Raw genomic sequence first — 16,473 nt, forward strand, 5'->3', positions numbered from 1 at the left:
AGGCCAGCCTCCTAGGGCAGAACACTTTTCAGGGCGAGGGTGCCCCTTTTCTCTCCTGCACGTCCGCTCCACTCGTCTTGCATGAGCAAGAGCGAAAAAAAAACGAGAAGTATGCGAGAGAAAGAGAAGAAGAAGCGGACGACAAGGGTGTCGAGATATCGCACACACATCCCGGGTTCGATGGATCGTTCTAGTGTGACGTAATTTTTTTATGCTTTCCAAACACGATCTTGAACATCAAATGCGTTGCGCTGTCGCCTGGTTTTAAATCGATACTTAAACGAATGTGTAATATCGTGTACGTATTATGCCAATCAATGCCAACAATTATTAAATAAAAAATAATGAAAAGTTAACGTGATTGTTAAAAGATATGTCAATATTACAATATTCTTTTCCGACCTTTTTATCATCAAGAGTATAATTCCATCAATTTATTTTTATTGCATTTCTATATCTCCGAAATATTAAATTTCATATGTAGCTCCTTAAAATTCTACATTCTGCAATTATTGCAAATTGAATATTTTTGTAGTATAAAATTTACTATGTCCGAGATAATTGAAATGCAATAAAATACTACACTCGATAATAAAAAATTATAGAAGGATGTAATAATACAGATATTTCAACAGTCGTATTTAATTCTTCATGATTTTTCAGTAAATTGGCGATGTAATATTAATCGGACGATATTGCGTCGCGACATGGTAGAATAAACATTCACGAGTTTCCGCCGAACAATGATTATTATATGAGACATGCGTCCAACAAAATTCGTAAAATCATCGAGTTTCTCGGTGGCATGCGGTTTATTAAATTCCTGCGGAAGCAAATTCTGAGATAAAAGGGAGAGCTGGCGCGAGAGGCGGGAAGCACTTAACACGATCGTGGTTACGAGAAATTACAATCGGCATGTGACGAATCGAAGTACATAATCGAGGATATAATTGAAAAAAAACATAGAATCAGAATATAATTTTCAATCAAAAAAGCTATTAATCAATTGTGGTCGTGCAAAAGATATCTATCATTACGCGATTAATTAACAATGTGTAAAACTATAATTACCATGATAATTACTTACGCAATTCGTGAATACGAATAATTATAATTATTATATGTGCAGGTTATAAATACGCTTATTAGATAACAATGGAAATAACTTTCACGTAAGCGGCCGAACACATACTTTGTACTTTAAACGTTAACCCAGAATCGCGCTAACGCAAGCGTAAAACTCGCACCGTTGCGAGCCGGTCGCGATAACCGGAGCGAGTTAGGTCTTACGCGAGTCCGAGATTCCATATACGCACGCGTTTTCGCGACTATCGGACAGAAAGAGGAGACTTACTTTCTTCGCTTTACGCCGAGAAGAGTGGCTGATTAGTAAATCCACGTCGTCCATGCGCCCGCCCCCCTTTGGATCCCTCGCCGGATACTGCGCTGTCGCCGAGATCGACCAACTGCCACGGCCAACGGAAGATAATAGTTCGTAAAAGAACTGGCAGATTATTGTCGGTTGCGGTCGAAAAAGCGGATATTGCAAGTACACGTTGCGAAAAAGGATGTCTCGAGGACTCACGTCGAATTACTCGCGAACGACAGATGCTTTTTTATTTATTTTCTCAGAATGACGAAGAGAGCGAGAGGTCGGAAATGGAAGAATGCACGCAAACCTGTTATTTGAAGTAATCATACATCTAACATCTCTGACCTATTTATATTAAAATTGATGTGTAATAATCAAGTACAGTAAGTATAAGTAGTGAGATAAATTATGAGTTTCGAAAACCTGCAAATGTAATGCATAAAAACTTATCGCCGAAGAAAGAATTGTTTGAAAAATAGAATTCTATACAAACGTAAAATAACTTCTGCTCGAAGTAAAAAAGAAGTGGAACAACTCACAGAATGTTTAGTCTTTGAAAACATATTAGATCAATCACATTTCTTTGTTCAATATGACAGCAGAGAAATAAAATTTCTAGTGACAAAAAGAAAAGACGGTATACCTGTGAGATGAAACTATGCAGGCGCTTCATGGCACGAAACACCGAGGAACATGCGAGCACGTTTACGTAGGCATGTATACGCATAAAGAAAGAAACACAACAGAAAACCTGTACGGAGAGACGAAAGGACGTGTATACGCGTGACGATAATTTAGTCTTGACGAGCCGCAGGCACGAATTGAGATAAGTACGTCTGATAAGGGACACTCCGTGTTGTGCGCCGAAAGAACCGCGAGACTACCTCACGAGATGTCAGGGAGGTCACGGCGTGGTGGAAAAAAAGCGAGAGTGCCGGAGTTTTACGACGTGTGCCGTTGATAAGGAATTTGTCAAGGGACCGCACGCCAGCCGTCGTCGGCCATTTGCGCCATTTGCGAAAAAAGCCGACGAGCGTAAACTGATACCGCGAACGAACATCCTTCGCACACGAACTTTTCAAAACACGCAGGCACGCACGCACGCACTCGACTTGTTTGTCCAAATCGGAACGTGAAGTTCAGTCACCCAAGAACGATGCATCGGCTCGAATATCGCCAATTCTTCCCTTCTTTCTTAAAACCGCCTTATTTTGCATTTTTTTTTGTACTTCAATTTTTCATAATTTTGTCTTCATCTAGAATAAAATACTGCGAAGTCACAGAAAATTGTTTTTTTTTATTCTTATAATGATCATATTTTTCCATTAAAATATTTTGTTGTGTAAATATTATAATATTGAATTTATTTTTTATACTCTGTTTAACAAAACCTATATATATTTGATTATAAAACATATATTCTGTTAAATTATTTTCAATTAGGTATGAAATTCGAGCCTAATTCGAGTTCTACTTATCGGACAGAAAACAGAAACGGCTTAATGTATGATAAATCGTATCCCTAGTGATTAATGGGCAAAATTTGAGCCATTTAGTTTTAATAGTTCCATCATTATCGAGTAAATGCGTACGCATGTGCCGCACTCTTTAGAAACTCGCGAACTTTTTCAGTAACTCGATAGGCACAATTATTACGAATAATATGCCGTGAAATGACGGTTTAAGAGAACAGAACGGTTTAGGCGTGAACAGCCGTACTCGTCGGCATATACGGGTATTTAAAGTATCCTTCCTGGTGCCGGTCTGGGCCGCCGAAGGAAATGGCAGAAGGAAGGCAAAAGGATTCGCGAAAGGGGCGGGTCTAAATGACGAAACCAGTTTTAGGGAGCGTAAGAGTAGTAGTGTCGAGGGAACCTGATCCGGTGCGATCCGCTGGTGATATCCTTTTGGTATATAAACCATCGCCATGAGTTACCGAACCGCAACACTCAAACCGCCCAAAATATATTGCTCGAGAAAGGCACAAAGTAAAGAATAAAGCAAAATAAAATACAAGAAGGAGGAAAAAGAGAAAGGAAAAAGAAAAGAAGAGGAGAAGTAAGAGAGAATAAGATAGAGAAGAACGCCAGATTTATTACATCCCGTGAAAATTCCTCCTGACACGCGATACTAATAATACGCATAAATCTACCTTGAAAAAAGATAACAAAATAGATAATTACGAAAGAAGTGCAAATGTGTGTGCTGACGATGTGTATTTCTGCTTTCTGAGAAAAACAGAAAACCGGAACAAAGAGTAAGAAGACGAAAGAATGACGGAAACGAAAGACAGAGAAAGGAAGAGAGGCGGTGATTAAAAGCTACAAGTGGTGCATTATCCTTGGTACGCATTATGCGCGCCCTCGCACGCGGAAGATAATTCTTTACGACTACTTTGGTCTTGGTATTATTATCTCATCTTGCCCACGTATAACGCCACGGCGATAATGGCGTTATCGCAAGGATAATTATCACTCGACTGTGCCTGCGAATTAACGAAGCTTTCATTGAAATTCACTTAAAAAAAATGGATTATGACTTATCTTCCGCGAATCTTGCAGATGCATTTTTTAAGCATTAATTAGATTTATATGATCACTTTCAATTAAAATAATTGGTCTGAAATCATTCTTTTAAATAAAAATAGCTTCAAAGATTGATGTAAACATTAATCAATGCATTTGCAACGACGAAATTATTGTATCTCATAAATAATGAGATTTGTATGTCCAAGCATTAAACGCCCAAGTAATTAATTTAAATAATGAGCCAACATCTTGAAATGTTAAAAAGTACATGTAGGAAAAGACTGTTTCATGATCATAAAAGAGTGCGATTTGTGTTCGCGAAAAATTTTCGACCAACATTCTACGTGTTCGAATCACATCGCTCTCGTGCAACTTCGAAGGACTTGTCTCCTGTGCGCTCGAAGGAGTCGAGTCCTGTCGGCGGGCTTAAGGTCCAGAGAGCGGGTTTGCGCAGCGGCGATCCGCTGCTCTCCAGTCTCGGCGGATCCTTTTTGCAATTAAAAAACCGGATGGACGGGTTTCAGCCACGGACATTCCGCAAATTCTGACCGCGAAATCGAGCGTAGAGGCCGGACCGGGTGGAGCGATGCGGAGGCTTTCGGAGAATAAATAGCGGTGTTAGAGGGAGCTCTCTCTCTCTCCCTCTCCGTCTACACCCTTCATCCCTCCCGGTACTCCCACCATTTCTGCGAGTCCTCTCGCTCCTTCGTCCTGCCATCTCCGGTTTGCGAAAATCCATCTCGAGAGCGCCCGCAGTCTCCATCTATGAGCGCTTCGGTTTGGATTATCGGGATACTTCCGACCTCGCATTGGCAGGAAGCAGAAGAAAGAAAAAAAAGATGGATGGAGACGGCAGGGCGAGAAGGAAAAATGAGAGAGTGATCGCGACGAAAATCCGTGCTTTGGGTGGCATTTTTGGAGCACAATTCAGCCGAAATGTAAAGCGATCGACGAGAAGAAATAACGCTAGGCGTGAAATGTAACGTACAAAGTGGTGATTTCCCGATGCATTTAGAGGCACTTGAACATTTATACATTTATTCCGAATTATAAGCTATATCGAGCTCCGAGTAAGCGATAAACATTGAACGGCGAATTTGATCGCGCGATATTATATTACTTACAATGTTCTCTCGCCTCTCTCGTGTTTCACTCACCTGAAACATAAGAAGAATCAAGTGAGAAATAATATTGACCAAATAATGCTATAAAAATAAACAGTAGGCAATAAAGTTTCCTTTATCACAGATGTCTTCTACACGTCTGACGATGAGCAAATCTGATGCGCATCGTGATCAGCGCAATGAGCCTAAATCGTATCTACGCAAGAGAGAGATCGAGAAATAGAGAAACGGGGAAAGACAATGCAGAAGGAAGCGAAGCGGAATGGCAGGAGAGCGAGAGAGAGAGAGAAAGAGAGAGAGGGGGGATATGGTTAATTGGATCGGAGATTTCAGCCGCGGCCGGCATTCCCGAAGCGAGAGGCCGGATCCCTTTGTCTAGTTAGCAGCGGCCTGCAAAGCGTTCACCCACATTTTTCTCGTTAGCGCAGCGCGCGCGCGCAATTGCATTTATGCCGCGTCTGCTCTCGTTTCCAATTGTTACGCAACGACCGCGTAACGCCGCACGACCAATCTATCCGCTCGCATATCGCTCGCGCTTGCGTTCGTAAAACACGCCCGGGAAAAAATTTTACGATCGCGATCCGGTAAATCGCGAATCCCAACTGTTTCAACGATCGAATATTCGTGGAGAGCTAGGATTGCTGTTAAGTAACACTGCCGATTTAAGTGTTTCATATCTGACATATTGCATCATATTTTGTGTCTGCCGTGTAGTTTTGAACGGGTAATTAATAAAAAAAATACAAATTTCTGAAACAATTGAATTTGTGTCCAAAATTCCAATCAAAATTGAAATTTATATTAAGCTTCAAAATTGCATAATCATATTTAGCGTCAAACCAGACACTGAGAATTTGTTTCATCCACTTCTATTTTCGATCGTGGAGATCCTAAGGTCGCAGTTAAATGCACGATCCATCTTATTCATGCATATTAATAACCGTGAGAGGAACGATGAGACGCGTGGGCGAGCAGACACGAAACGACGCATAATCTGCGTGTCCATAAGCATTTCCGCGGTAACGGTGAAAGTTCAATTCCCTCGATCGCAAAGTGTATTCATCTCATTCCTAGAGAGTGAAATCGCTCGAGCAATTCTCGCGCGGCGTAGTATATACCAGGTCACTCCCGTGTTGAGCGCGGTGATATACTGCATGGGCGTCGCGATGGACTGCACTCGCAACCGTTTGCCCGACGGATAAGCAACAAGCTTCGATTGAACGAAGCGAACAGTTTTCTATAATAGAACGAAGTCTTATGAAACAATATCGCGTACGTACTTTATAATAAACTCGTTAGATTATGTAAAAAAGTGGATGTCTTTCCAGAAATATAGAAATATATATCACAATAATCAAAATTATTACTATCAATGTTATAATATATTTAAAAAAAAAATCAATATTACTGTGCACATATTTATTTTTATTAAATATTGATCTATTTAAAAGTTATACTTGTCTCTGTGTGAACTAGAGAGATCCATAGAAAATATATTTTCTCTTCTATAAAATGTCTTGATTGAATATTTTTACCGAAATTGATATGTGGCATAGAAAAATCTTGCCGGCGCCCATGAGCATTTTATATACGTAGAGAAATAGGCGCAGCGAGTTAGAGGCGAGTCGCAACGTCGTCCGTGAAAGAGAGTCGGTTGCGAAACCGAGCGTCTTGCAAAATGCGCGGACGGCGCGCGGGCCTAGGCCTAGGTTGCAGCTGGGTAACGCGATATTACATATAGGCCTTACGCGCACGTGTAAGACACATTAATCGTGACGTTCGAGCCGAGATAGGGATCTAGAGGCGAGCGGCTCTACACACAACTCCCCCCTCGTGAGAGAGAGAGAGAGAAAGAGAGAGAGAGAGAGAGAGAGAGAGAGAGACAGAGACGGAGAATTGCAGTGGAGTTTCCATTTTTTCTTCTAGCTATCCTACGTGCGCCGTTGCAAAACGATCGACTAACGAAACTGCGCCGTGTAACTGCGCAATGGGACCGGTAGTTGAGTTCGATATCGATGGCAGTGGTCGAGTTCCACGCCGTAATATTTAGCGCTAAAAGCGGCTGTTTAAGTCTCATCTTACATTAACATTGACATTCAATATTGGGTGAGTAAGAATACAGTAAGCCGAGAACCTAATATTTTGTTCATTGGAAAAACGGCGCGTAGCAGAAGTGAAATTTATACATCGGAGGAACAATTTTTATTGCACGCTATTGCAATTTTCATATCATATAATCAGTTCTTTCAACGTGCATTTCAAGTGATAATTATAAATGAAAGGTAAGAATATCAAAAATATGCGAGTAAAAATCTTGACACGCAAGTAATAGATGCAGCTTTTCTCTCTATTCCCCCCCCCCCCCGTTATTAGGTTTAAAATTGCATTCTTGCATCTTGTCGAATTATTCAACATTGTGATAATTATTGGTTACCGCTTGCTTCTTTTTCTCAGTAATATATATGTTTATGTGCACGCGCAGCGAAAGATTCGGATAATTCAAATTATCTTTAATTCAGCGGATCGCGTTCGATGCAACCGGCAGCGTTGAGCAATCGCTATTTCGAAGATCGGCTGCACAATTTCCATTTTTGCATTTCCGCCTCGCCCCCGTCTGTGCCCCGAGATCGGTCCAGCTGCGCAAGCATGCCCGTCGAGCTCGAGATTGCATGCGCAGCGCGGTAGCTCGAGCGCGACTGCACTACTGCTCTCTCTCTAGTCGAAATCCCGCGAGAGAACGTCGTTGCGCCCACGCGCATACATACATACGTAATCCGCAGGCCGTAGAGACACACACAGGTGCACATGTGTGCGTGCACGTACGTGCATTTGTTATGCGGGTGTGCCGATACACACGGCCTTTTGCGTACGCGAGGATAGGAGAGGCGTGTGTATAGTGTGTGTATACGCTCGGCGTGTTTGCGCCTTGTCACAATTAATCACTACCCACGTGGCTACCACCCAAGCAAAAGCTCTTCTACGGGATCTGCGAGGTCTCCTTGGCGACATTGCAAAGAGCATGCTTTATCATAAATGTCCAAGTGTCGTCGCAGGAGATAACTCGACCGTAATATGACAGGATTGACATGTGGCAAATACATAAAAAATACAATTTTCTACCAAACATCGATGAGATGCTATACGGAACGTCCTTCTCTAGCAAAATTCATAATTTCCATATGATTCTGACGTGATTTATCAATAAAAGAGTAATATATAAAAAAATTAAATCGTGTTTTTTATACGAGTATTTAATAATTATATTCTACTTATTACGTTAAATGTTATTAATTGCATCATATTTTGCATTTTCTCATTGGTTTGTTAATTTCACATGTTTCAATAAATTTCCGTTAATTTCCGAATTAAAATAAATTTTTCTCAGATATATTTTACACTTCAGAAATGTAATACGATTGAAATTATATCGTATACGTATAATAATATTAACTCAAATATGAAAATGAGGAAAAATAATGAATGGCGATTCTCAATGCTATTATTACAAAAGCTCTTCTTTCTCCTTTCACGTTTGCTACAATTGCAGTTAATAGCAGGGCGGTGCGAGCACGCACGACACACATAGTCCACCGACACTTCCGGCCGGCGCTAAGTTGCCCTTAATTGCAATTAATGTGCGATCGTTTTAATTAGATGGAGACAAGAGAGATGATCCTCTCGTCTGCGTCGTGCGAGGGGTGCCGCTCGTCGCGAGTAGAACGAACGTTAATTGGGATCCGGAGGGGTGCGATCGTTTCGTCATCGTGCACAAGAGGGAGAGACGCCACCGGTCCGCAGCGGGACACCCGTTATAAGCCCGAGCCAGAAGAACTTGTTGCTGCACAGATGGAGGGTCAAACACAGTAGTAAGCACGGTGGCTTAGGCGCGTATTGATCCAACAACACCGATGCATATCATGCATCGTTGCTGTGCCGCCTATTGCCAACGAGTATCTATCTATTCGCGCGTATTCATCACGAGGAACGTCGAAATTTTTCTTTCAAATCCGGCAGAGTGATACAAACAGTTCATCGTTATACTACAGAAATAAATAACAATAATAATAATTTCAGAAAAATAATTTTCTCATTCAAAAATAATAATTTCTAAAGAAATTTCTGACTATTTTAATGCTTAACATGTTAAGTGCTTGAATATTAATATTATAAAATAGTATTGTATTAATTCATAATATTAATATTATAAAATATTATATTCTAAATACAATTTACTTTTGTTGAAACATATTGGAGAAGGAATGAAACTTTAAGTTTGTAAGCTTTTGGGAACTTTGATCAAATATATAAAATGCTTCGATTCGGATGAAGTCGGGAAAAATGAATATTTATCTTAAAATTGTTTCCCTTAATTCCATTAATCCCTAGTGCTTTCCGCATCATTGTGGCATTACAGTCTCGGAGCATTCCGATCTTCAGAGTTTCCGTTGCTATTATATACGGTAAATAGGTACAGTAACGTAACAGCACAAGACTATCATCCAGAAACCGTGAGCTGTTTATAGACATCTGAGCGACCCGCGTAAATCAGGAGACACGCAGCTGGGTTAACAGCCAATTACAAAGATAATAATAATATTGTTCGTACCTTGAATCGAAATATACATCACGTAATTGAAAACGAGCTAATATTATTCACGTCGCAAAAAACACGGAAATTTCGTTCTCTCGAGACAAATATTCGAGACAAACACTAGTCTCCGTCGTCTCTAGAGACGATACTGATTTATTGTATTCTATCTCTCTCTCTCTCTCTCTCTCTCTCTTTCTTTCTCTCGGGTCCCGGTAAATAAACGCGCGGTGCAACCCTAAGTATTCTCAACAGGATGTTTGTTTGTTCGCGAATCAAAAACCACGAAGGGTATTTAAATTTGACTCGGACTTTGTTACTTTAACCCTGGAATGTATGCATATTTAGACCAGCGGCGGCGCGCCGTGCATGTATTCCGGGTGCCGAAGTTTTCTCATAGGAAAAACGATAATGGGCGGACCGCGTATGCGGAGAGGAAAATCAATACAGGAGGCGCACGCGAGGCGCATTTGTACGTTTACGTTACAAAATTGTCGCGAGTGCAAACTCGCTTCGCACGGTGATTTCAAGTTCGATCGTCGTTTCAGTGACTCCCATCGCCGTTTAACAAGCGACTACTTCCGCAGCGAATTCGCTTGCGAGCCAATAATAAACAGCGCTGCTGTTTTACACCGCAGTTAGCCGAGTGAGTTAATAACTTTAGAAACAAGTGGAAAAGTGGTTGCATATAAACTCGTGAAAGAATTAAAATGTGAATATTTGAAAATTCTATAACATTACGTAAAAGAGTGACATTTTAAAGTTAAGATTAATATCCAGCTAAAAGTTGATTCAAATTTATGACACCAATAATTTTTCAAGCTTAAGATATATGTAAATTATATACAACACTCTCTCCCGCGTTTCACTTGGTTATGTAAATCTACAATATCGAAGAATTTGTTTGACGCTTTAGAATTTATCGCGTGGATATAAATGTCCACACTGAATATCCAAAAGTCATCGAACGTGGAGGTTTGCACCGATTTGGTCATCAAAGCGTAGTCAAGATCAAGGCTCGCGTTATCTCGCGTTTCGTGCGTATAAAATATTTTTAGCATTGGAATAGCGTGGCGAATGTCGATGTTCGGCACTTAACATTTCGGGTCTTCGCAGCGCGCGAGTCGAAGCGTACGCGGGAACGTCGTCGCGCGGCCGTGGCCGTGAAAGTGAAATTCGTGAATGGAATGAGCGGAACAACCCGGGCGGCGAACCGAAGTGAAGGTAAAGGTTGTTGCCGATTCGGCCCGCTTACGCATCCTCTCTGCTCTTTTGCAATTTGTTCGGTCATCGCCACTAACTCCTCCGCGCAAAACTCAACTCGAAAGAGACACATGCTCGATTCGGTCATCAAACTCATCAAATATAACGAAATATACCTAAACTTAGCGCTACAAAGATGACATGTTACTTTGCACGAATGAGTAAATCAATATATGTTTTAAATGTGCGTTTTAAGATAGAAAAAATATGAAAATTTGAACGATTAACATAGAACAGGTCTAATTAAACGTTTCTCGATGCGATAAGAAATACAAAAAGCGCAATTTCATCACTAAAATGCGTAAAAATACACATTCTTATATTTCCAATCACATTATAATGTGATGAAAGGTGACTCTGCGAGGTGTAATTTTCACTCTTCGATTCTGTATTGACGTCTGCCCGTAATCGAACACCGGTAATTTTGCCCAGTTTTAGTTGCGCTTTACGATGTCTCGTGTAGGCGAATAAAAATAGGCATGTCTCCAGCGATGCGTAAAACGACGGAACTTAAAGGGAGAGAAAGAAAGGCGGACACGTCGCGCGGAGGCGGCGTTGAAGTTTCTTAACGCGAATGAACATTGCCTGTGCCTGCAGTCTTCGCGAAGGATGTCGTAATCGGCGATTAGAAAGCATAAGACCATTAGTTTCATTTTCTTAGCCGCCACATCGTTAAGTCATACGCGATGGTTACGGTCGTACATACGCGAAATTAGGTTGATAGAATTTCCGTCATAATGCAAGAATATAGTTAATCCGCGAAGATGTGAGAGTCGTTTTATATTTCTTTTTTGAGAGAAAAATCAATGCAAATGTAAATGCAAATTAATTATTGAAAAATTCTATGTAAAATATGGAAAAAATTATATTTATAACCAATTGTATTCACACACACATAAAATAAAAAATGCTAAATTGGACTTTTTAAATGCAGAAATTATGCTGGATAAATTATTTTAATTTATGCAGAAAAAATACTTATTTTTATATAACGTAATGTTTTAATTATATTCTAGATTATTGATTTTCAAGTGAACGACATTTATAGAGAAGGTACAGAAATAGGCGAAGTTACAAGCAACACAAAAAGAAATAAAATTGTGCAGCTAATTTATGGGTCGACTATCACAAATTGTTATGGATCAATGAACATAGTGATATATTACTTCATATCATATCAATATAAGTAGTCGTTTATCATTTATCTAGTACAGTGAACATAATAAGGTTACGAAACTCGCACATATACTTGGCACAAAACTACGTTCGCGATATCTGCAAATTCACGAGAAATTACGAAAAATTGAAGAAAATTACATCGCGATTCGTGAAAGCAACACTCGCGCGTAGCCTCATAAAGTTAACGCACGAAGAAGGTGTAAATTAGCCTCGGTCGTACTACACGTCGTTTTACACGAGGATGAAACCTGACGGAATACATTTATATGATGATACAGGTTACCGTCGAAAGCTCAAGGCGCACAGGTTAAGCAGGTGGTAGTAAAATAATTATGAATTATGATTACGCAACGATGGCTCAACCGCTCAATCTCGATTTCTACGTTTGCGGTACAGTAATTAATGGCGTTTATTACCAACGATGTGTTTATAAGCCTCGCTGGATTTACGGAGCGATAGGTTAACTTATGTAGAACGGCCAGCCGAGAATTAATAGAAGCAACGTCTAATATTCATGAGCCTTAAATAGCGCCATGTCAAAAACAAGGAAATTAAATTAAACATACAAAGAAAAATCGATTTGACCCCGTTCAATGCTACAAGTTTGATCATGCCATTATTAACTGATACTAATTCCAACTTGCACGAGAAAAATAAATATTGAATATACGACTGTGCAAAAGTGACATGATTTTTTCAAGCGATTAACTTTTGTAATGAAAACTAAAAATAGAAAATATTTTATGTTAAGTTTGATTTCGAAAAACACGACAAACTTTTCGGATGATCTGATAAATTTTCTTCCAAAGACTGAAAGATACGTGAAATGAAGCAGCCTGTAGGAAGAAAATAAGCCTACATAGTATCTCGTCACGAGTTACGAGTACACGTGAAGTCTGGAGCGTAATCGACGGCGCGTAAACCCGGCAGAGAGGAACCGACCGACCGAGAGAGCGCGGACGTGGATTCTTCTAAAAATAATACCGTGCGCCCGAACGAGAGAACGTTGGTCCGCCGTCGACCAAACATCCCGCCGAGTAAACGAACGAACGAACGAGCGAACGAACAAAGTTGTATAGCGGAACTCATGACCCTTTCTAACTTGCCGATAGATTCAGGGACGAATTTATTATGCGAATTAATTTTCTCGAGTTAAAGCACGTTGTACATTTCGTTCCTTTCAACTGCACTTTGTTAAGCTGCATGCGAAATTAAATTTATATAAATCAAGCTAAAAAGAAAGAGGAAAGATTACAGATTTCACAGAAATGTGAAAGTATAAATGTAAGTAAAGTTAAGTATGTTGAATGATTACGTTTAATCGCACAGAAATAAGGAAAGAAGAGAAAATGTGCGTGAAGTTGGCATATTATTTCATGGAAACTCATATACTTTATTTTTAATAAGCCAAAATTCTATTGTATAATTTTTTTTTTACTTTAAGCACAAAAACTGCGGCTGAAAAGAACGAAACTTATGTTAATAACTCACCGTTCGCAGCTGCAACCGGATGTATATCACAAGCATCGAACGCGTCAGGAAAATCGGGATTCGCTGTCTAGCCTCAGCAGCCGGCGACCGCAGTATGCACCCTCGATTCTCTCTCGGTCCAAATCCATAAACCCATTCACATTACACATGCACTCGCGCGATCATCCTGATGATTACCAGAATATAAATATTCACGTAAATTTTCCCAATTTTTCACTCCCTACTACATTACATTTAATTTATAAAAAAAATTTACGTTGAAAACACAATTATGTTTTCGTTATCCTATCAATCGTGTATGTGTGAAAGAAGTTGGATTAGAAAACCAAAAATGCATGCTGCGACTACCGAGGTTAGATAATGATAAACCTCCATTTTTGCTGACATCTTGAATGCTGCGATATACATCCATCTGCAAAGGGTGAGCCTTAGATATTAAATTTTATGTCGCATTTCTTTACATTTTCTATACTTACGGTAAGAAAATTGCGCAGTAAAACTTAGTACTATCGGTATATTTATATTTATAATTTCGAAAGTTTTTCGACGATGCGGTTTTGTGATTTACAAATTTCTAAATTCTTTGCAATAGCAAGTATATAGAAAAAGTGTTTTTTTTTTCCATAAATTATACACTATTAAGATAATCCGTGGAATTCTTACTAAAATGTTTATAGAAAGGATTACAGAATTATACAACAGTTATTATACAATAGAATTTATAGAATTCTGAAAAATTTATATATTTTTTTATCTCAATGTTTATAGCACTATTCTCTCTTCACTATTTAACTATAATTGACGTTTTTCACTTTAAAAAATTTTTTCTGGAATTTTTAAAGCTTTTTAAATTTGAAAAAAGTGATGAAAAAATTCTTGGGATAAATTAATAAGTAGGATAAATTAAAACGCAATATAAGCTTAAATCTCAATTTGTCCTAAGCTACTTTTTAAATTTAAAGGTCAGAATTTTGTTCTATCTATTTAAAACTGTATAAAGCTATTTAAAAAAGCCAGAACTCTCATAGTGAAGTTTCCATGGAATAATACATCAGCTACATACACAAATACACGCATGCTCGTGGAGAAGAGTAGCAGAACTTGTATATATCAGAAAACAGAGAAGAAAGGAAGGAAAAGAGAAATCTGTTTATTGTAAAGGAAAAGACGTGAGTAAACATTGTTGTGCACGTCCTTAGGAATGCAAAACATAGTCAGCTTGACTCAACCGTTATTTTAAATGTAAATCCTGCTTCATCCGAATGAGTTCGGTTATTAATACGCAAACTTGCATATGTGAAAGTACGACATGTGAAAATGTATGATCCTGTCTCTAATGAAAAACGTGTCATAATAGAATTTGTCTCACATATGTCACAATCAAACTTGACCGCAAATTCTAATCTGCGGTCAGATTAGAATTTTAAATGTAAAACTCTAAATTAAATGTGAAAATCTGCAGAGCAACATTTCTCTCTCTAAAAACTCATTTTCGTACTTGAAAACTTTTTTCCAATCGTCAGAAAACATTATTAAAGAAGATAATAATAAATTAAAGAGGATAAAAAATAGAAGATTAGATGGAAAATTAGATGGATTAAACGGAAATGACTAAATTCATGAATTTACAATACAATAATCTATGCCGCGTATGTGGAATAGGTCGTCGCGCAACGCAAGGTTGCAGAGGTCGCGAAAAATATGTCAGTCTTTTCTCAGTCTTACACAAGTAAGAGCGCACAAGATCGTCTGCTCGACCCGACTATAAGATTCCACGCAGAGACAAGTACGCGGAAGTTTGGCCGCGACGTCGCGCCGGAAAATCTTGCTAGCCGTCGGCGCGTACCGAGGAACAATAATGCGGTTATCCGCCGGAGACGAGAGGAAAGGGTCGAGACTTTCTACGCAGAGACGACGACTCGAGAGTTTAGTGTACCACAGCGAAGCACCGTTAGGACACTAAACTTTTATTGCGACCCGTTTTCCTTCACGTTCGTAGGTAGGATATCGGCGTCACTTCAACCCGCGAGACTAACTACACCAACCGCCGTTAATCGGAAAGTCTCGAGAGACGCTCCTTCGTTTTAATCGCGTCGACTTTTCTCATTTCGAGTCTCGTGCGCCTATAAAAAGCACGCAGATCCTTGAATGCGAACAGAAAACGAGACGCGAGGAAGAAAAGGTTTTATCGCGAGCGTTATCCCTTTGTGTAATGCTTCGAGATAACGTCCTGCGTTGTATTTACTTTTTGTTAGTCATTTTAGAAATCACATTGTTATGACAAACGTTGCGAGTCATTGTTAAAAAAGCGTTACGACCTATAAAAATGGACAATATACGATGAAAATACGTTCGTTTCGATATCAATTAACAGAGCATTTTTGTTTAAAAGAGAATAATTTTATAGGTGATCATAAAAAAATGTATGAAATATGAAATGTGTGAAATATTGTATAAAATCAACAATTAACGATACAAATATCTAGATACACAAATTGGAAAAGCCATGTCATTCCATGACTGTTGGCAGCGGAGAAAGGAGATGTCTAATATAAGATGTGCGTAATATTTCTCAGAGCCTATTCACGTTCTAAAACATCGATATTAGAAATTCCTCGTATCATTCGTACTTCTGACACGGCAATTAGATAGTGTCGAATGACGAACAATAAAGAACCAACGCTTTACAACAAATTTGAAATGTAAAACATCTATAATTATCTCATAGCGAACTCGGGATCTTAGCTTAGTTTAGATAATCGTATTCTCAGTGCGGCATTGTAGAAGCTCAGCTATTATTGCCTATAAATAGCAACCTGCCATTCACATTAAATACCACACCGCGAGTCCTTACCGCTTACCGTCGAACTCTCTGTGCCATATTGCAAAAGCGCGCTATTGTTTATAGTTAGCAACGCGTTAATCAGC

The 16,473-nt window shown here is 39.2% G+C and overlaps 1 protein-coding gene across 1 annotated transcript in view; it reads right to left on the bottom strand.

The window, feature by feature from the left end:
- The window catches only part of jing (AE binding protein 2 jing), a 90,800-nt gene that overhangs the window by 72,104 nt on the left and 2,223 nt on the right, over positions 1 to 16,473 (bottom strand). The gene's annotated exons all lie outside the window — the stretch shown is intronic.

Source organism: Linepithema humile, chromosome 1 (genome assembly GCF_040581485.1).
Source record: "Linepithema humile isolate Giens D197 chromosome 1, Lhum_UNIL_v1.0, whole genome shotgun sequence".
In the NCBI taxonomy this organism is placed as follows: domain Eukaryota; kingdom Metazoa; phylum Arthropoda; class Insecta; order Hymenoptera; family Formicidae; genus Linepithema; species Linepithema humile.